This window comes from Vombatus ursinus, unplaced genomic scaffold (genome assembly GCF_900497805.2).
Source record: "Vombatus ursinus unplaced genomic scaffold, bare-nosed wombat genome assembly UNPS02014830.1, whole genome shotgun sequence".
NCBI classification, from domain to species: Eukaryota; Metazoa; Chordata; class Mammalia; order Diprotodontia; family Vombatidae; genus Vombatus; species Vombatus ursinus.
This window is the reverse complement of record NW_020954608.1, coordinates 49,413,021-49,436,060: the sequence shown is the minus strand read 5'-3', so window position 1 is coordinate 49,436,060 and position 23,040 is coordinate 49,413,021. Positions and strand designations below refer to the sequence as shown.

Genomic DNA, 23,040 nt, shown 5'->3' with positions numbered 1-23,040 from the left:
TAGCAAGTGAGATTTTAAATGGTGAAGCAGTTGCTGACCTATTTTGGTAAAGGGAATTTTCCCAGTGGGAATTCCCCACACAGAGCAAATTATAGGTCCAGAATAACAAAACAAATAAAAGGGAAAAAAGGAAAAATATTATATGTTCTAGACCCAAAGAAACCACTTCCCAAACATTCTTTGTATTCAATTCAATGGAACTAAATCAGCAAAGAATTATTTTTCAGAACCATCTGGCAGGATAAATAATTCCTCAACATCCAACTCTGTAATACTATCATATTAATAGAATTTCACCTGGGCTATATCAAGCATTGGGGAATTTCAAGATAATAATAACACTAATAAAATAGCTCCCATTTCTTTATGGTTTCAAGATGCTTTATATGCATGACCTCATTGGATTCACACATAACACCTATTAAAGTAAGAAGTATCTCATTAATCACATTTTACAGATGAGGCAAATGAGATTTAGTGAGTTTAAGTAATTTGTCCAAGATTAAAAAAAAATTGCCATGTGATAGAGCCAGGTCTTTATCACGTATAACTTTTAAAATTCTACAACATAAAAACTTGCCTTTAGCTACTTACTGATACAAAATGCAAAAGCAACACAAGACAAAACCCTAGCTGAAATTTTAAAACAAATATTACTAGTAAATCCAATTCTTTCTTGGTTCTCTTTAACTAAAAGTAGAATAAACAATCAGCCCACTCCCGAGCAAACTATCTTATAGCTTCCTTTTATCAAAGAGGAAGTCCGCTAGCAGCTGGCACTGGAAACAAATTGCAGGTCTCGTGTAAAATGAACAAAGTGAAATAACTTGCAGAGCCTAGGCCTAATTGATTCATTCTAAAGCATGGAGCAATTAAGGAAGAATCATTTTTAGGGTCTTCAGGGCCCTCTTTGACATCTCAAGTCTAACTGTTGGGGAACAGTGTCCCTGGGACACTGGCTGTCCTGGTTTGAGTTCTTTGGTCCGAGTCCTGCAGCAGCGTAATGGTCTGGTTGCCGAGGCCACTGCTGCTCCTGGAGCTTCTAGGTCCCTTTCTTGTGGCTTCTGACCACCTAGGAGCTTTTGCAGGGGAGCCCTCTCTTCTTGCAACCTTTGTCTACAGACACTTGCTCTGGATTTCTGGTTAACTTTTGTGCAAGTATGGTATGGAAGAAAGCACTATTGTTTCTCTTTGGACTTCTCGATCATTATTTGGTCTGGTGCTAACCAAAGGTTTTTGCTGGAGTAGGTATAGGGGAGTAGGCAATCTGTCCCCTGTGCAAAGAACCATCTTGGCAGAAGTGTGTTCTAAGTCATTTTTCCATCTCGTATCATGTCTGCCACATAGTAGGCATTTAATAAGTGCTTGCTAATTGGTTTTTTAAAATGCTACTCCTTTTTTCCTTCTGTATGAGTCTCATGTTTGGTTTATGTTCTGGTGAGCTAGGCTATACTCAAACTTTTTCTCTTGGACATTTTTTTCTTTCATTCTTCTTATATTCTTATCTTTTGCTTTTCTTATTACCCTCTAGCCCCTCCCCCTTCCATAACTCTAACATGAACCCATTCACTTGCACAAACCCTAGAGGCAAAGTGACTTCAAACTCCTGAGAAGACTTCAGTTAGGTTTCCCTAAGAAGCCCCTTCCCTTCTAACAAGCTCTGCATTCCTGTATCTCTTCCCCCTCCCTTTCTCTCTCTCTCTCACCCACACAGTTATACTTCCTTTATTTCACAAGACTTGGCAGAATCAATATTTTCTTCCTCTTGTACTAGGAGTTGGGAGGGGTGGGGCTCAAACTAAGTCATTGACATGTGTGTGTGGGGGGGAGACTGGGAGAGAAGATTAGAAAGACCTCCTTAACCTGATCCTAAAACACACTGAGATTGCCTGTGCTGCCTATACCCAGTATTCATGGTGGGCTGGGGTTAAGTCGGATGAGTGGGAGCTTTAGGTATTTAAAATCTTCCATGTTATTTCATGTGACCTTTACTCTATGCACTGTATCTTTCTAAATATCTTATAATTTCAGCTTTAATCAAGTATGTTGGCTCATATTTCTTTACTTTGATATAGTTAGACAGAAGTATACAGAAAACCTGAAGTTTACTTTATAAGGCTAGGTATCATATGCCTTTAAAACTTAATTTAAATTCTAAAAATTCAATTTATCCGAACAGTAATAGACCTTTTTCTTAAAACAAATAAAATAGGGCATACTTTGATCTGTCCTCATGATAATTAATGCTTGGGCGTCAATAGTGCTCTTTCTTTTTTATTTTCTCTTGAAAATATGGTTAGTTGTTATAATAAACAGCAGCCAGAAGTAAGCTTCCAAAACACCACCAATATCACCTGACTGTATCTATAGTAAATTTCTTTATTTTTCAGGAGTAGCTTAGCATAGTGTACTCTGTTTTTAGTAAAAACAGATGCTAATACTCTATTTCAAGGTTTGGGCCTTGAAGCTGTCAAGAACATATTAGAGGTGAGTCTCAATGTTTTTTAGTTTAGTTTTTTTTTTTTTTTTTAAGAAAGCTTGTAGAAGGACAAATGGGAACAAGGTGTTGCAATATTATAAAATGGGACATTTTGAACTTGAACAATTGGAGGTACTCTTTTGAAACCCAGATGCAGTTATGTTTTAGTTTTAGGAAAGATCACCCAAGAGTGAAGAATTTTCCAACTTTTAAGTAATAAAATTATTTTTAAACCAGGAACGCCTGAGGGCCAGGAACTATCAGGAAAAGTTTCATCAAGAAGATGGCGCCTGAGTTTATCCTTGAAGAAAGAGGTGAATATCAGCAGATGGAGCATGGGGAGCCCACCGAAGGTATGGGAAAGTAGCATGAGCAAAGGCACAAGGACAGAAGGCGGCAAGATGAGAATGGGGAACAGAAAGCAGTAAAGTTTGATGAGAATGCAGAGTATTAAAAGGAATAATATGCAACAGTATGGAATAAGTCTGCATAACTGAGAACCCCAAAATAGTGGATCTTGAATGTCAGGATTCTTTTGTTCCCTAGGCAAGTTGATGAAAGATTCTGGTAGAGATGTCACCTATTCAAATTGGCATATTAGGAAGATGACTTAGGAATCAATTAGGAGAAAAGTTTGGAGGAGCACTTGAATTGAGGTAGAGACACCAATCAGGTGATTAATACAATATTCTAGTTGAGCAGGCATGAGGACCTCTATAGATAGATAGATAGATAGATAGATAGAGAGTGAATGAGAGACAGAAAAAGAGAGAGAGAGACAGAGAGAGAAATAAAGAGAGAGAGAGAGAGAGAGATGGGAGAAGGAAGAGTCAAAGAAGATTCTAAAGTTAAGAGCCTGAGTGAATAGAATACTGGTGGTTTCTTTGTCAGAAATGGAAGCTAATTATAATAATGATAATAAGAAATGCCATTTATATAATATTCACAAAGCATTTTGCATAAAATCATATTGTTTAAGCTTCAACAATCTTGTAAGGTAGAAACTACAGGTATTTTACAGATGAGAAAACTGAGGCTGAGAAGTTAAATGATATGCCTATGGTTACATAATTAATAGGTTGGAGGCAGGATCTGGATGAGAGTCTTTCCAACTCTATACTGCACATGGAACTTAGAGGGAAGATGCTAAGTTCAGTTTGAGAGATGTTGAGTTTGATATATCAGTGGAATAAACAGGCAGAGTATTTAGCAAGTTCTATATTTAGTATTTAGCAAATTTTATTTGTATTTAGTATTTAGCAAATTCTATACAGAATTAGAGTTCTAGGAAGAGTTGGAGGGATGGAGGTCAGATTGAACCTACCTCCACAGAGGTGATAAATTAGGCAATGGGAATGGCATGACATCATCAAAGTAGAAAGTATGGAGTGTAAGAGTATGTAATTTCATATAAAGGAAAACCTCAGGTGAGCTTCCTTCATAAGAAACTGCCCGCCTATGATAATATTTATGGCATAAAGCAAATGGGCATAGCAAGGCCTACTCACGTAACACTTCCTATATTTTTTTCCTTCCCTTTCGCCTGGTTTTTATTTGAGGGAAGGGGAAGTTGGAAAAAGAAGGGCTAGCAAAAGTGATGCAAAAAGAGGTCATTGTAACTTTTTTTTAATGTTCAGAAGAGAACCTTAGAGATGATTTAGCCTAATTTCCTCATTTTTATGATGAGGAAACTAATACTCAGAAGATTTAAGTGACTTGCCCAAGGCCATCAAAGTAGTAAGTGGCAAAATCAGGATTCAAACCCAGGACTCCAAAGACAGTGCAATTTATATTCCACTGTGCTTTATTTGTTTATTAACATGTTATTTATTATCATATATCAAGCCCAAAGCTTCTGTGGTTAATCTTAACACGGCTGCCTCCTATGCTGGAGAATAAAGATATAAGTTAATGGCTAATTCAGTGGCAGCAGCTTTTTGTGCTCTTCCCCTTCATCCTGCTCCACCTTGCCAAACTGCACACAGACACATATTTTAAAGGCAGAAAACGCTTCCAGCTGATCCCCACAAACTGCTTTAGGCTCTTTGCTTTGCTTAGACTGAAGTTCCTCCGACCTTAGCCATCCCCTTACATGCTCTGATCTGACTTGTTTCCAGTTTTGACAGCTTTGGCCCTTGTCTAATTCTCTTTCTGCCCTTGGATACCACTTGTCAGATGACTGGTTCAGCACATTATGAACCCACCCTTGTACTTTAGCCTTTTGCACTCTGTTTTGACTAACCAGGTACTACGTTATACAGACAAGTACTTTGCTCAGGGCCCCTCCAGAATTTGTTTTGACTGACTCATTGCCAACCTCTTCACTCTAAATGTCTCAGTTCCAGTCACTACCCCAACCCACCTCTGATTGTCCAATCCTGAACCCAATGTAAAATTGGTCGGTAATTCAACCTGAGATGACTTGGTTTTTCATACTGTTAGATTCTCATTCACTTACCTTTCCTCACCTATGAACCTCCCTCACCTTAATCATGAACTGAGCCACAGTGGAAATAGTAGTGTTCAAATTAGCTTAGAAAATGTTGCCCTACAAAAAACTTCACACTCTAGACAAAATGGCCTAATACAATAATTTGGGGAAGTAGGTAAGGCAAGAAGAAGAGTTGGTTTAGGAAAAGAAGATAATGAATATAGAGATGTCCATCAAACAGCAGGAAACGTGGATCTGAATCCTGGGAGAGAAATTGTGGCCACAAATACAGATGAGTGAGTCATCTGCATTTAGGTAATAGTTGAAGCTGAGAGAATGAATCACCAAGGAGAGGACAGAACTTAGAAAAAGGCCTACATTTAGGGAGTGGGAAAAAGAGTGAGTGAAAGAAATAGAAGAGTCATCAGGTATGTAAGAGAACCATAAGAGTGCATTCATTACTAGTTCAACTTTTTAAATGCTTCTCCCTTTACTGGGAAGATGACTGGCTTATAAATGATCACCTCTAATGTGAATTACTCTCTAACAAATGCTTTACATTTTTATATAATATATTTTCTTATGACGGGGCATACACTAAGACTAATTTGCCTTAATAAGGCTCATTTAAACACTATGGAATAATATTAAAATTCATAGGTTATACTGACATGCATGCTGAAAAACACACAAGTACCCTCTGAAGTATTCAGCTTTCTTCTGTACTCTAGCACAAAAGTTCTAACTTTATGTATGGTCCTTTCCCCAAAGAGGATCTAAAAAGTCTATCAATGGGGCATGGGAAATATTTGGCAAATAACTATACTATCTTACTGAAATTACTTAATCTCTATTTTATTTATGTGCATATGCCTGAGAAACTCTAGAATTTATTTCTTGACATAATGAATAGTGCATAAAAGGCAGTTTACTGAAAGTCAGCATACCAGTACTGAAAAAAATTTGGGGATCCCTGCTCTAGGCAGCACTAGGTCAACAGTCATAACTACCCTTCAGTCTTCAGGTCGGAGCTACTAAGGCAAAACCAGGCTCAACTTCTTATTCTATGATAAGGCAACTGGCTAGGAATTATTTAAACTCAAGGATCTGGGGTGGAGAGAATTACTAGCCTGGAGGTGCCTGAATAGGAATTTAAGAAACTCCAGTTATGCTAAGCTGCTACAATCCTGAAGGTAGTAACAGTTAGACTACTGTCTTAATTGAAAGGAGGTAGGGAAGAGGAGGCAGGAAGCAGTAAGTCATATGTAAAAAAAAAAAAGGCAGAGGAATCACAAAGAATCAAACAAAATATAGAATGGGGAGAAAATAGTAATTGAGTGGGTAGGAAAATAAGATATAAAATAACATGAAATCATTTATATAGCATTTTATAGTTTACAATGCACTTTATTATGTTATAACATTATTTTCATATAAATTATGAATAAAGTAGAACAGGTATTATTACCCTCATTCTACAGATCACAGAATCTCAGCCTTGGGATGGTTCTCAGAAGTCAGCTACTGCAACTCATACTTGAACATGAATCCTTCCTAAAATATACCTAAGAGGTCATTTGGATTCTGCTTGAGGACTTCAATGGAGGGGGAACCTCCCAGAACAGCCCAGTCCACTTTTGTATAGTTGTAATCATTAGGAAGCTTTTTTTCTTTATTTTTCCTGAACCTGTTTCTCAGGCAAGTTCTTCCCACAGACAACGAAGCAAAAAAAAAAAAAAATCTAATATTTCCACCAGATAGCCCTTCAAAGAACTTGAGGACAATTCGTTTGTTCCTTTCAAGTCTCCACTTTTGACTTTCTGGAGAAAAACTGGTGAAAGGATTTGCCCAAGACAGTAAATAAACATTTGTGTGTTTACTATGTGCCAAGCACTATACCAAGTACTAGGAATGCAAAGCAGGGTAAGCCTTCAGATATGTAAGGTGGATGGGAGGATGCTCTATTATGTTATTACACTATGCTCAGGAGAGGAGAGACAATACTCAGCCAAACGGTGAAGCAAGGATTGATTTTAGTTTCCTCCTATTTCTCAGAGCTGAAGCCCAAGCCAAGTGCTTTAAAGTTATCTGGTTTTTTTATTTCATTTTTAAAACTCACCTTCAGGTAAGAAGTTAATTAACATCTTAGTATGAACCAATTTATTACTGATAAGATAATGTGTTTTCATGTATAAGTGATATCATATTTATTGCCTTTTCAATAGGTGGAAGAGCCATGGGAGGAGGGTGAGAATTTGGATCTCAAAATTTTAAGAAATGAATGTTTAAAAATGTAACTAGGAAATATTTAACAAAATAAATGAAAATATAATTTTAAAAACGATTTAAGGTGTTTTTTGCCTGTTAATAAGAACTGCATTTGAGTAGAGGAAAACCATAAGGCCAAAGAACTAAATATCTAAAAAGGGAAATCTCACGAATAATGCATTCATCAACCAAACTACTAAGGATGGCCCTGCTAGTAATATACTACAATTCTTACATTAGTAAGCCAAATGGAACACTAAAATAACAATCTATGAAACACTGCCATCTATCTCAATGTGGCAGTTGTAGTGGATAATATCAGTCTTAATAGTTATCATCTCCAAATGAACAGATGAATTATTGAGAGATCAGCTGTTAAGAGATACATGTAATCTGTTTCTCTTTGTCTGATTTTATAGCTTTTATTTTAACAATTTAATGAGAATTATCTACTTCTTCCTTTGTTACTTTTGCCTATGTATTTTTTAGCAAGTAGTCATCAATTCCATGTGGGTTTTTTTTTTAATTTAGTAGCATATAGAGTGTGTAATATGTACTGATGGTACGGAAGGCAGCATAGTATAATGGGAAAAGCATTGAACTTGGAATTGGAATAGAGAGGTTCAAGCTCTGACTCCAACATTTATTGGCTGTGTAAGTTATGGGCAAATCAGTTAACGGCTCTGGACCTTAGTTTTTTCATTTATAAAATGGTGAGGGTGGGAGTTGGGGGGGGGGTGACACTTGAGGATTTCTAAGATCCTGTCCAATTCTAAATCTATGCTGCTCTCCTAGTTCTTTGGTCCTTCTCTTCTAGAGTAACTTGAACTCCCTAACCCATGGTACTATTGTGAGAAAAAGTACTTAAAGTACTACAGAAATGTTAGCCATTAGGACATGAACCTTCACTATAGCTGAAGTGGTCCATTCACCATTCTATGCACACATTTTGCACTTTTCCACCTCCAAGCTATTGTACACATTGGTGCCCCTCTCAGAAATCCTCTTCCCTACTCCATATCTAACCACATTTCATTTACTTTTCTAGTTCCAGATCACATTCCACCCATTAAGGAAACCCTTCCCTTCCCATCCCAGGTGAATATACAGTTGTCTCTTTCCTCTGATCCCTGAGAATAGTTTCTATACACATCACTCATTTGGTACTTAATATTTACTAACCTGTACTATTAATTTTTTCATACACCCATGTCTTTTCTCAACTAAATTATGATGTCTTAGGATGCCAACCCTTTCATAATTGACAATTTTATTCAACAATTGTTCAATTAAACAAATATATATTCAGAGACAACCATGCACAAGGCTCATTCTCACTAGAAGTATTTTGTCTACTGCCTTGCACATAGGGGCCCTTGAAAAACATATGATTGATTATTTCTGGAGCTGTCAAGATTGATAAAACATTTTCGGAATTTATATGAAGTTCCCCTATGCAATATCCATAACTAAAATGCAAAGCAAGCCAGAATGATCTAGAGGGGAAAAAACAAATTGATTTTTTCACTGATTAGTTACGAAGTGAAACGATCCATCTCGGTCATGTAGCCTTCCTATTCTGTAAACAAACAATAACAATTTTCCCTTATATTAAAGCAGTACTATGGGGGTGTTTTCATATATGTTTTTGGAATAAAACATGCCATTTTTATGATAAAATTGACTATTCTTGGCTACTTATTGAGAAAGGGAAAAAAAAAACTTTTCCACAAATTCCTTTCATTTCTTCCCTCCTATCCATCCCAATACAGGACTACTTAGCAACCACAATATGCCACCCTTTTTTGGAAGTGAAACCCAATAATATCAAACAGCCAAAAATAATTCTGAAGTACTCAATTTAATTTAAATGGGAAGAAGAATTTATTTGGGCAGAAAGGAAGTAAGAATACTAACCTGGCAATGGAAAAGATTTATTTACTGGTAATGATAGTGTATTTACTTTTGTTGGTGTTGCTATGTACACATCAATTTTAACATAAAATAAAACATAAAAAGTACAACTTATAGTAGGATTGCACTATTTATGTCACAGAGATTCAGAACTGACTCAGAGGAAAGAGTGTTCTCCTCTGACTCACTAAGGCTACTTCCTGCAACACCCTATGTTTTTCTTGGAAGAAACACCACATAGTTTCTATGATTACTGTTTTATGATGTTACTTGACATCTAGTAGTGCTAGACTCTCTTTGTCCCTAAATTTTGTTTTATTATTTCCCTTCAGATTCTAGGTCTTTTACTCCTTTAAGTGAATTTTGTAGTTATTCTGTCTAGTTTTAATAATGAATGTTAATTTGATTTAGTAGCACTAAATCTGTAAATTAATTTAGGGAATATACTATATCTTCCCAAACATTTGTCTTCCTTTATTTCTATAAAGTGTTTTATAATTTTATGTGGCCTGTATGTGTCCTGATAGCTTAACATCATGTATTTTATTCACTTTGTAGTTTCTTTGAATAGAATTTCCCTATATCTTTTTCCTGAGTTTTTTAAAATAATGGCTGAAAATGCTGATGATTTCTGTAGGTTTTTTTTATCTTTCTATTTTACCAAAATCATTAATTGTTTCTATTTTTTTTATTGAATCCCTGGGGTTCTCTAAGTCATCATAATATCTACAAATTCTGTAGATTCATTTTGCTTTTTTGTTTATTATTTTTCTCTTTAATTTCTTTTTCTGTCTAATTGCATTTCTAGCACAATGTCAAGTAATAATAGGGATAAACTATATACCCTTTGCTTTACCCCTGATCTTGTTGGAAAAGTTTTTAGTGTTTATCCACTTCAAATAAGGCTATCTTTCTGCTTTGATCTTTTTATTCCTATGCTTTTTGGTGCTATTTTAAAACAAAAGGGTTATATTTTGTGAAATGTACAAATTCACAAATTAGAGATACAAATTAAAGTAATCCTAAGTTTTCATCAAACATTCATGAAGTCAGCAAATGTGGTTAAACAACCAGTTAAACAGTAGATATGTTAGATTATGAATTCCCTTTTCATAATTAAAAAATACCCCTTTATTTTAAAACTCTTCCAAAGGGATGTTCTTTCTATTTTTGAATGTTCAGAGATCAGAATTCCCCAAGATAACCCCATATCTTTTCTAGGATGCTTCTTCTTTCACATGCTGTCATCATACTGGTCCTAGAGATGGAGTCAACATAAACATTGCTATTTATAGACTCTTTTCCCCAGATTTGCAACTCTAGTGGCTCTAGGTTCAAATACAAACTCCTCTCTTTGTTTTTTAAAGACATTCGTAACCTGACTCCAACCTAACTTTCCAGCCTCATTATACGTTATTGATCTTCCCAAGCTTTATCTAGCTAAACTAGCATTCTTACTATTCCTTGACACCTCATCTCTCATCTCTGTGCCTTTGCATTAGCTCTTTCCTCTACCTGAAATTCACTACCTTTTTACCTCTCTCACAGAAACTCTTACTTCTTTCTTCAAGACTCAGCTCAAGCACATTCCTATATGACACCCTTCCTGATATCCTCAAATGCTAGTGCCCCCTCTCTCTGACTTACCTTTATTCTGTCTATTCTTAAATATAGAAAACTTGCCTCCACAAATAGAAAGTAACCTCATAGAGAGTAGGAATTGTTTCATTGCCATCTTTTTCTCTCCTATGCCTAGTACCATGTCTGGGGCAAAGTAAGCACTTAATAAGTGTTTGTTGTTTGATTAGAAATATGGACACACATTTCTACTGATAGTAAGATTGTGAATTAGTCCAACTATTCCAGAAAACAACTTACAACTATGCTAGACAAGTAACATAACCTTTGACCAGTTACTGGCCATATATTTGACGGGTATCAAAGACAGAAGGAAAAGTCCAATATAACAAAAAATCTATTATAATACTTCCTATGGTGATAAAATGGATGCTCATTAATTGAGAAATAACTGGACTAATAGTGTAGGAACATAATGGAATATTATTGCCTAGTCAAAAACAAAAAACAAAAAAAACAACACTATGAGAAATTCAAAGAAATGTGGGGAGACTTACACAAACTGAGAAAGTGAAGAAAACAGATCAAGAGAACAACATATTCAATGACCACAGTAATGTAAAGGAAAACAATGCTGAAAGACATCAAAATTCAGATTAATGTACTGACCAATCCTGATTCCAGAAAATGGATGTTGAAATCTACCTTCTCAATAGAGAGGCATTAATAACTATAGGTACAGTATGCTGCAATGTTATCAGACATAGACAATATTTTGTTTTGTTATGTCTTACCTGTTCTCTTAATTACAAAGCATAGACTTACAGTATAAGTTATTGGGAAGTGACAAAGATGAAAAAAAAAAGCATCAATAATTTTTTTTAAAGAAAGAGAAAAAAATATCACATAAGTGTCATTATTTTAGAAAACTGATCAAAGTAGGCTAAAATCCATTCCAGGATGGCCTACAGTCATATATATTTCTGAAGTTTCCAGAATTTAAAAAAATAGAAAAAAGGATTTCTTAGTATACTGAATCAAAAGATTGGAAGATCAATTAAATCAACTAAAATTATTCTATCCACATGAAGTAATATTAAAATTCTTTTTAAAAGTGAACTTTGGATATTGCTATATACTTGCTTTGTATATAATTTATATTTACTGATATCTGTACAAATTGTTTATTCCTAATAGAATATAAACTCCTGGAGGATAGAAACTTTCATTTTCATTTCTGTATTTGCAGTGCCTAACAGTGACTGGCACATAATAGGCTCTTGATGTTTTTGAATGAATGACAGATATATAATTTTAAAAGCATACATATATGTGAGACCTCAATCTCATGACAATTAAAAAAAAACAAACAGTCTGTATATGGACTTACTATACAGTACTATTATTCTAAGCTTTTTAATTTTCATCTTCTTAGATAATCTTTTACTTCTCTCTAAATCAAAATTTTATGAAGTAGGCAAAACTGGAATACAATCAGAAGCAATGAGTAAAATACAAAGACATTTACCTTATTTATTGTTCACCTTGGTCCTATTGACTATGGCAAAGATATGACTGGATGGTGGTTATGGTATCCTATCTCTGAGAAAATAATTCAGTTTTTGATAGTCAAGAATTTATTTCATTGACTTTTAGTAAGATATTTTAATTAGTGTTGTTCAAATAACATCCATTCAAATATAGTTTATTGTATATATTCTGTTGACTGTTCCTTATTGAAGAGGAATACGTTAGATGAAAAAGGTGGTGGAATAGAAGCATTGCAGTAAAGTAGAAAAAGTGCTAAATTTGGATTCAGATGCCCTGGGTTCCAAGTTTGGCTTTGTCAAAAAGAGAAGTTCTTACGTTGTAAAGGCAACAGGGAGCCACTGGAGCCTCTCGACCAGAGGTGTGGCATAGTGAGATCTGAGATTTAAGAATTTCTATCTAGCATTCTGTGGTTGATGAATTGGAGAAGTGACTGACTGCAGCCTCGAAGACCAAGTATGAAGCCATTACAACAATCCTAGTAAGAGGTGATAAGGGTCTGAATTAAAGTCATGTTTGTATTAGTAGAGAGAAGGGTATGGATGTCATGGAAGTACTGTAGAACAGTGGTATCAAACTCAAATAGAAAGGAGAGCTGCTAAACCATACATCAGGATCCCTGCAGGCGGCATGTTTGATATGTCTGCTATAGCACTAAGAAGACATGGTAAGTAATTATAGAGAATGGGGAAGAGCTCTTGGAGATCAAGTAATTATATTCATCTTACAGTAAATAATTTACCATAGAGGTCAACATGTGGAATAATTACTATATGCATTCTTGATTTTTAAAATCTACACAGCAGATAACTTTCTTATATCTGACAGTTTAGCTTGTGGCAAACACATGGTTAGGTCAATTATTCAAATAAAAACTATTTCCTTTAGTTTAGCCTGGTCCAGACTAGCCAAACCCAGCTGTCCATCCCATCCTTAAAAGATTAAATACTTTGCAGTTGCCATGTATCCCATTATCCTTACCTCCCCACCCAGCCAAAGTTAACACTACTCTGGACATATCTCATATCTAAAGCTCCTGATATGTAAATTGTATATAAGATATGGCATGATTCAAAGACTGCTAGGAAAACTATACTTTCTCCAAAATATTTTCTTTACCTAGGCACCACCCAGTAGTGAACAGCAGTTCAGAATTAGAGAAGCAGTCCTCTGAATCAAGTATTTAAATCTCTAAGAATCTTCCCACTGTAAATACTCAAATTAATATTAATATATACCCCTGGGAAAGAGAAAGGAGTTAAATCATTATAAACATCCTGTAATCCAAGTTTCCCCCAGTTCCAGATAAGGAAAATTAAGCCTAAGAAGATGAAGTGACTGCACCAGGCACACACAAGTAATGAGGGCCAGAACCAGGGCTAGAACCCAAGTATTCCTACTACAACACCCAGTCTTTCTATACCACCCAGTCTTTTTTTTTTTTTTTTTTTACAACATACTGTTTCAATTCAAGAATTCGTTAGCAAAAAAAAAAAAAAAGCTTCTGAAATTGTGAAAGGAATTCCAAGTCAAACACAGAATGAAAGGAGCTTTATCCCTCTTTAGAGGTAAAAGCTTCCCCTGTCTACCAAACATATCTAGCTCAGTTGCTACTGCCTGACAGGAATTTCAATCAGCAAATTCCATCAGGAAAAATGATCAAAGAATATGATTGAAACCAAAGAAAGTAAGAAGGAAAAAAGTAAGGACCTCAAGTAAAATAATCACCTTATAAAGATTAAATGCTACACCTTTCCACATCTAAAGAAAATTTTATTGGGATAGGTTGAAAAGTGATAAGTGTGTTATAAAACCTAAAGTGCTATGTGTCAGATGTCATTATTACCACCATTATTATTATTGGAAAAACATTATGTGAAACATATTCTAATGCTTCATTGTGTCATGCCTTATGCTACAATAAAATGAAAATTATGCAAGTAAAGTCATGTTAGAAAATAAAAGTTACTTGTTTCACAACTAAGGATCAGAGAAAAATTCATTTCCACGCACTCTATGATAGTTACAAAAGAAGAAATATATAAAATTTAAAAGTTTTGCACCAATAAAATTAATGCAGCTAGACCTACAAGAAAAGATATATGTTGAGGGAAATCATTATTATCACATCTCTGAAAAAATCTGAATCTATAAGTTATAGAAGCATAAATGTACATAATGTTTTTAAAAAATTCCTTAACAGACTGATCAAAGGATATAAATAAATATCTTTTAGAAAATAAATGTGAACTTGAGTTTGAAATATGAATTTAGAATTTTGAAATTTTAAAAAAACATCAAAAATCACATTGCTGGTATATCATTCTGTATCAATCAAATTGAAAGACATGTTGACATAGAAGAAAAATTCCATTCTATAGAAAGACAGGAATGGAACCTTCCTGTTATTGAGCTATGAGAGTCCAAACATTCTGGAAAACAACTTGGAATTATGTCAGAACATATGCTAAATTGCTCATACCCTTTGATCCAGAGATAGTAATAACAATAATTAGTACTTATAAAACTTAAAGATTTGTAAAAAGCTTTTCATATGTTATCTCATTTTTCCTTTTAACAATCATATGAAGTAAATGCTATTATTATCTCCATTTTATTGATGAGGAAACTAAGGCCAAGAGAGAGTAATTGCTTTGCCCAGGATCAAACAACTAGTAAATGACTGAGGCAGGATGCAAACTCAACTCTTTATGACTCCAAATCCAGTATTTTATCCATTGTCACTATAGATTCCATTAATAGGACTGTGCCCCAAGAAAGTTATTAAAAGTTTTAAAAGACCCTACTTTTCCCCACACCCTCTTTCCTTTGTCTCTCCCCTGACCCAGGCCACCTAGTTTCAAGCTGGGTCCAGGTGGAAAAATCTGTGGCTATTCATATCACTTGGATAAGCTAGGAGTCATCAACTATGAGCCTTCCAGTGAAATGGTGAACCAGCAGGCCTCACCATCTGCTCTGCCACTACCCCCTTCAAAACTACCATCTGACCTGCTGGTACACTCTAAGGACCCTTGGATTTTGCCATCTGCCCAGCATCTTCTTCCCATGTTTCTATGAAATATTTGTGATAACAAAAATCTGGAAACAAAAAGAAACTGATCACTGTATAATTATAATGACCAAGTTTGCTCCCAAGGAAATAACAATCAATTGAAAGGTATTGAGAGTAGGGATGGGAAGAGAAACTCTTTGACTTAAAATGCTAATTGATATGAGTTGAATCCTTTAAAATTTTCAAAGGTTTTTCAATCCCCTGCTCTCATCTGATCACCTCAAAACCCCTGAGAGATAGCAGGAACAATGTTTATTTCCTTTTCAGATGAGGAAAATAAGTTTCCATGGTATGGCCAAGGTTACAAAACTAACAAGTGTCAACCTGGATGCTCCATGAACATGGCCCTCCATCTCTCAGCTCAGGCATTTTCTCTGGCTTTTCCCCATTTCTAGAATGCTCTCCCCACTAGGGCCACTGACCCTCCTTGGTTTTCTTTAAGTCCCAACTAAAATCTCATCTTTCATTGGAAGCCTTCCCCAACCTCTTTAATATTTTAGTACCTTCCCTCTGTTAATTATTTCCTATTTATCTAATTATTTCTTATTTACCATGCTATATATGTTAGTATATATTTGTTTGTACATGGGCTCCCCCATCAGATTTTAAGCTCCTTGATGGTAGGGACCATCTTTCATCTCCTTCTGTATCCCCAGGACTTAGCACAGTGCCAGACACATACTAGGCACTAAGTAAATGTTTATTGATTGACTGATTGAATCCAAAACTTCTGATTCCTAGTTCAGTACTCATGCTGCCATACTATGCCATCTAACATAAAAACCTATATAGTACAGAGATGATCAAACCATGCCTTTCCCAAGTAGTATTTTCATAATAATGCCTCTGAAGGAGAAATAACATTTGAGAACTTCTTATTAGTTAATATTACCACTGCATAACAGTTCATGAAGTTTGTACTGTTTCCCACTTGCCTTGGAATTTTCCTTTCTTAATTGCACTTTTTAATTACCTGAAGCAGCTAGTTGCAGCTAGTGGCAAGAGTGGATAGGGTCCTGGGCCTGGCTCAGGAAGACCTGACAGGTTTCAAACACTTAATAGCTCTGTGATCCTGGGCAAGTCACTTCCTTTGGCACTTCCCTCCCAGGGCTGCTCTAAGGATCAAATAAAGTATCTGTAAAGTACTTAGCACAGCGCCTGGCACACAGTAGGGTCACTTCCTCTCTCATTTTACAAAAAGACTGATCTAACTATGAGACTCCCACAATTTCTCCATTCTTTTCAATCTCAAAAAAGAATGTGGATATTACAATCCCTTTGGCAAATATAAACAGCCCTTATAAGACTTACAATGTGTAAGCAGCAGATCATAAAGAACTGAGAACTGGCCTTCTTTAAGGTTTGCAAAGTGCTATGATCTCATATTATGTCAAAAACAGTTCTGAGAGGTAGGTGCTGTTATTATCCCTTTAAAAAATGGTGCAACTCAGACAAACAGAGGATAAGAGGCTTGCCCACAAATCATAAGTCCAGCTTTTATCCCTGACCAATAATACATTTAGCAAGGACAAATAGATTTCACATTTCCTTGTGCTAATGGTTGCTAAAGAAATCTATTCTAATTACATTAAAATCTATCTGTACTAAAAAAATGAGTTTTTTATGTAATTTATTTTAATGTTACAGAATTCCCACTTTAAGTAAATATTTCATCCTAAGGAATAATGGGAAGAAGAATTTTTTTTAAAGTCGTATTAAAACATAAGGAGACCAGGGACTTTGGTGCCAGTAGTAATGTATGACAAAGCTTAGCAGCTCCAGGGTAATTAGTGGAGTTTCAAGCTAACAGCCAGGTACGACAGGAACTGAAAGGACCTTCCTTACCCCATCTCTAATAGCAGGCACATCTTAGGGAGGTACAGCTGAGAGCACAGCAAAGTGGTTCAGAAAATAGATTTGACCTAAGGGTTTTTTCCTAGCTGAATGGGTGAGACTAAGGATATGACTCACAGGAGAATAGGAATAACCCTGAGGTTATGGGCTAGTTGTGCAAAGCACAGACAAACAACTATGCTTCTAGCACGGCAGAGAAGAGACTTCACACGAGCTAAAACTCAGTGGACAACCAAGAGATGCCAGTGGAAACAGAGAATCAGCAATTGAGAACCAGCAGATAGCACAGTGAAGAAAAAAAAAGTCATCAGACCATAAAATAGCTCCTACCTCATAGCCTGCAGAAGAAAGCAGCCCAGGAAATGGCACCATGAGACAAGCAGATGACATAATAATAATATCTAACATGTTAATAGTGCTTCAAGGCTTATAAAAGCCCTTATCTCATCTGATCTTCACAACAGCCTTTGAAGTAAGTGGTATTATTAGCCCTAGTTTAGAGAAGAGGAAAGAAAAGCTCAGAAAGACTAAATGACTTGCCCCAAGTCACATAAATAGTAAATTTCTGAGACAGGATTCAAACCTTGGTCTTCCCGACCCTCAATTAAGGACTTGTTCTATTCAATACGTAGTACACTTCAGTGGCAGTTTTGGAAGCAGAAAAAGAATCCAGGCAGCACAGCCATGTCCATGAGATATTTTGGCTACATGTGTTCCTTCTCTCACAAGTGTTTGTCCAACTGTTTATATTCCCTATATGTTTCTTGTATTGTCATACAAACTTGTTGATAGGAAAACTATCAAAGTCAGCTACCAAGAACAGTTTTGCATAAACATGCTTCAAATGATAGATTGTTATGGCTGAGAATGTCTTAAAGGTCTGGATGTAACAAGGAAGACATCTTAAAGTTCTCCTTAGTGGATTCTGTTACAAGCTTAGTCCTCCTAAACTGAGGAAGCTTTAAAAAAAAAATATCCACTTCAATAATAATGGTGGCTCAGTGAATACAGCGTCATACCTGGAGTCAGGGATACCTGTGTTCTAATCCTGCCTCAGACACTTAACTAGTTTTGTGATGCTGGTCAAGTCACTTAACCTGTCTGCATCAGTTTCCTCATTTGTTAAAAAAAAGAAAAAGAGGCAGCTAGGTGGCACAGCGGATAGAGCACCGGCCCTGAAGTCAGGAGGGCCTGGGTTCAGATCCAACCTCACACCAATCACTTGACACTTACTTAACCCCAATTGCCTAAAGAGGAAAAAAAAGATACTCATTGTACCTGCTCCCCAGAATTCTTCAAAGAATAAAATGAGATATTTGTAAAATACTTTGCAAATTTTAAAGCATCATAAATGCTAGGTATTATAATTTGTTTGCTATGAATGCCAGCTATTATAACTGGTTTTGCTGCTAGATTTCCAATCTTTCATAATAATAAATTTGTATTTGCACATTCATTTACAGATTTCTAAAGGTACTTTTTAAATTTGTCATACAAATAGTAGATTCACTATGTCCTTTCCTTATTTTAAAAGCATTGTATACACGATGACTTTGATGGACTTAGCTCTTCTCAGCAATGCAAGGATCTAAGACAACTCCAAAAGACTCGTGATGAAAAATGCTATCTACATCCAGAAAAAGAACTTTAGAGTCTGAATGCAAATCAAAGCATACTATTTGCTCTCTCTTTCTCTCTCTCTCTCTTTTTGTTCTTTCTTGGGTTTCTCCCATTGATTCTAATTGTTCTTTACAATATGACTAATGTGAAGATATTTTTAATATGAATGCATATGTATAGCCTATATCAGATTACTTACCATCTTGGGGAGGGAGAGGGGAGAGAAAGGGAAAAAATTTGTAACTCAAAATCCTATGAAAGTGAATGCTGAAAACTAAAAATAAGTAAATAAATAAAATTTTTAAAAAAACATTGTACAGCATTACTTAGCGATCTGTGAGTACTTACATGTTCCCTGTATATGCTCTCATTTAACTTGCTACTGATCAATCAATCAATCATCAGTAAGTACTTATTGACCATTGTGTTAAGGGCTGGGTAGACAAAGTAAAAGTAAAAATAGTGCCCCCCCCCCGCCCTCAAGGAGTTTATATTCCAAAGAAGAAGACACTGACACATAACCTACACATAAATCTGTGTATATCAAATAATATAGAGTAGACTGAAGATAATCTTAGAGAGGAAGCCACTAGAAGCTGTAGGGACCAGGAAATCCCTACTGTAAAACATGGCACTTCTGCTCATGAGACAGAAATCTGTCAGAAAAAGTGTCATGTGATTGGGAGGGTTTCTTGTTATTTATACTGCTGCTGTTCAAGCAAATATTTTTTGCTTTGAATTAATGTGTCTTCTAATTTGGACTGGTAGAATAGAAATGAGTTATGGTCTAAAGTGGTTCCCTTTATTGCAGCAGTGAAGGACTGTAGGTTTGAAATATTCCATATATTACCAGCTGTGGCCAATTTGTTGGTTTGTTTCACTAAACTGCATTTTTTTTCTTTTTAGTCTTTGTTACAAAGATCACTAGATGAGAAAGAGAAGAAAAAAAGTGCTATATTTGAAAATGAGTGTTCCATAAAAAACAAAGTAAGTAATATAAAATATAGGTTGAAATAAAAATTCTAAATGTCCACCATCTTAAAAGAAATTATTGTACAAAGCAACATATCAGTACTGAAGTAAAATATCCAGAAGAAAAAAACGTAATTATCTGTGATTTGCTAAAGTGCTTTCAAAGGTCATACCTTATACCTGTAAAAAATGTTTTTATTTAAAGCCATTATTCAAATCCAAAGTGCATCAAAGAAAACTTCTAAAAGCTTTCTGATAATTAAATATAAAAGAAAACAAAATGTCTCTAAAGATTGAAATACTAATAGCAAAGAATTTTAAGACAAGATCTATTTTAAAAAATATCTTAAGACAAAATTCCTTAACTTCTTTAAGGGGAAAGTTGTCATTAACTTGCAATTACATGGCAAGTCAATTTTTAACAAGAAAATTTTAACCAGTCAGTTTTTAACTAGAAAATCATAGACCTCTAATGTACTCAGGAACTGTTTCAGGGAATGATCACTGATATACAGAGGCTACACACACAAACACAACTATGTGCATACACACATTTGATGTGCTTATTATATATACATATGTACTATATGGGGCAGCTAGGTGACACAGTGGATAGAGTGCTGGGCCTGGAGTCTGAAAGATTCATCTTCCTGATTTCAAATCTGGCCTCAGACACTAACTAGCTGTGTGACCTTGGGTAAGTCACTTAACCTTGTCTGCCTCAGTTTCCTCATCTGTAAAATGAACTGGAGAAGGAAATGGCAGATCATTCCAGTATTTTTGCCAAGAAAAATCCCAAATTGGGGGAGAGGGAGGTCATAAAGAGTTGAACATGACTGACAAAAGACTAACAACAACAACATAATGTTGATTGATAGATAGATAGATATAGATATACAGAGAGCCAGGGAGACAGAGGTAGAGATAAAGAAAAACTCCAAATTGGGAGGGAGGAGGTGTCACAAAGAATCAGACATGCCTGAAATGACTGAACAACAACAACTACAACTGACTGTATATTTTGGAGTCGGGGGTAAAAAAAGGAGGTTTGTAAAATGTGGTAAGTCATAAATACCTATAGTCAGCTACGTCAGAGGTTAAGACAGATGGATTGCTTGAATTTAGGAGTTCTGAATTGCAGTGTGCCAAGTCAGTCAGTCAGTCAGTCAGGTGTCCACACTAATTTTGGCACCAAAATAGTGAGCCACCAAAAGTTGGTGGCTTCCAGGCTGCATAAGGAGGAACAAATTATACCCAGTTAGAAACAGAACAGTGCAAAGTTCCCATATTGATTAATAGGGTTATCAGGTTGATGAGGAACTGCTGCACTTCCAACACTGGTGAAAAAGGAAGACCCAGGATATTTCCACCTGCCCCACCCCCAGAGTCATAGATATATTATTAATCTGGGTGACTAGAAAGATGGTGATATTATCATCAGAAATAGGGGGATTTGAAAGCGACATGAGTTTAAGGGGAATTCAATTCAATAGCACTCTATTGTATTCCTATTATATGGCACTTGTTTCATTTAAAGTTTGAGATGTGCATAAGCCATCCAGGTAGAGAGAGCAAGAAAACAATTGGAGAAGCAGGACTGGAGTACAGGAGAGATATTAGGATGGTCATCTACATAAAGATGATAGTGAATCCAGAGGATCTGTTGAGATTAGCAAGATAGAAGATGCAAGAGGCAGCTGGAGAGACATTCATGCCACCTAGGTATAAAATAAATTATGATCAAGCAAAGTAAACCAAGGAAGAACACATAGGCAAGAGAAGTACAAAAATGAAGCAATATCACCAAGGTGAAGAGAGAACAAGACACCCAAGAAAGGAAAGAGGTCAGTGGGAGCAAATACTGCAGAGTGAGGGCTTAGGTAGGAAGAGTTAAGCGAAAAGGTCATCAGATTTAGCAGTTTAAGGGATCAGTTGTAATGTTGAAAAGTGCTTCAGTAGGGTGAAGACAGAAGGTGGATTACAAAAGTGTTTTTTTTAATTAATTAATGGTGAGGAAATGGGGGTGGAAATTTTATACATCTCTTTCTAGGAGATTGTAGCTGTAAAAAGGAGATATACGGCAACAGATTGAAAGAAATGTCAGGGTCAAGTGAAGGATTTTTTTTTAAAGATAGGTGAGATATGACCCCATTTATAAGCTGTGGTAATGGAGTCTGTACATGGAAGGAGATGGAAGAAATTGAAGAAAACTCTTCTACACTTGGCAGGTGGGCTTGGAGAATTTGTAGAGCCAAAAAAATCCACCACCCAACATCCAATCTGATGATAAGCCTTTATGATTTAGCTATATGATCCCTAGATGACAGCAATATTGTCCATCACTGAGTCTTTATTTGAAATCTTTTCTATTGAGTGGGAAATGGCAGCATGAGCCTAATAATTAGAGTCTACCTTGAAGTCTGGATTTAGGTCCAAATTCTATCTTTGAAGTATGACCCTGGACAAATCACTTAACCTCTCAGGAATCTGGATAGTTCTAAAGTATGTAAGTTGCTGAGGAGATGCTGATTCATATTAGGTCAAGGAAGTTTCTTCACTCAGAGCTCCCTATATCATTGAAATCACAACTCTGATGCATTGGGGGAGGAAGGGAAGTAGAAGAGAGAGAAACTGACAAAGCTTGGCTTAAGCTTTGAGATCCCTGGGCCACTTTCACTTCATAATATGGCATAGTAATTGGGCTTTAGTGAAGGTGCAAATTATAAAATTTTATATAAATGTAACATATTCTCCCATGCCCCCCATGTAGAAACTGAGGCTGACAGAGGTTAAGTGATTTGCCCAGGATTACACAGCTAATAAGTGTCTAAGGCTGCATTTGAACTCAGGTCTTCCTGACTTCAAGTCTGGTACTGTATCCACTGGGTCACCTCCTGTACTGCACAATCATTCTTTGAGCCACCATACATGAAAGTCTGTGTTCACTGTTTCCCCCTCCCATATGGAATGAGTACTACTTACTCCATTGTTTCTCCAAAATTATGAACACACTGCTACAGGTTGGGACCTTGCAGCAGTCATTGAGAGAAACAATCCTTGTGGAGAAGGGGCTTCCACTATCCTCACTCCAGCCAATACCAATGACTGACCAACTGCCAGATATAAGCTAAAAGACCCTGAAAACACCACTGCCACCAGCACTTTGTACTTGTCCCAGGCTAATGTCCTTGCTTCCAGTCTGGGTTCTGCATCCATAGTCCAAGGAAGCAATTCTTATGGAGATAAATCAAGCAACTTTCTCTGCAAGTACCACCTCAGCAGCCACAGCTACAAAAGACTTAG

General features: G+C 36.0%; 1 protein-coding gene and 1 long non-coding RNA gene across 6 annotated transcripts in view; one reads left to right on the top strand and one right to left on the bottom strand.

Annotated features, from left to right (window-relative positions):
• Nucleotides 1-23,040, bottom strand: part of EPS8 (epidermal growth factor receptor pathway substrate 8) — a 263,667-nt gene that overhangs the window by 133,087 nt on the left and 107,540 nt on the right. The window lies entirely within an intron of this gene.
• On the top strand, nt 1,882-6,658 carry LOC114025367. Its single transcript, XR_003567016.1, has 3 exons — nt 1,882-1,953; nt 2,717-2,832; nt 6,392-6,658. It is a non-coding gene; the product is annotated as an uncharacterized LOC114025367 (long non-coding RNA).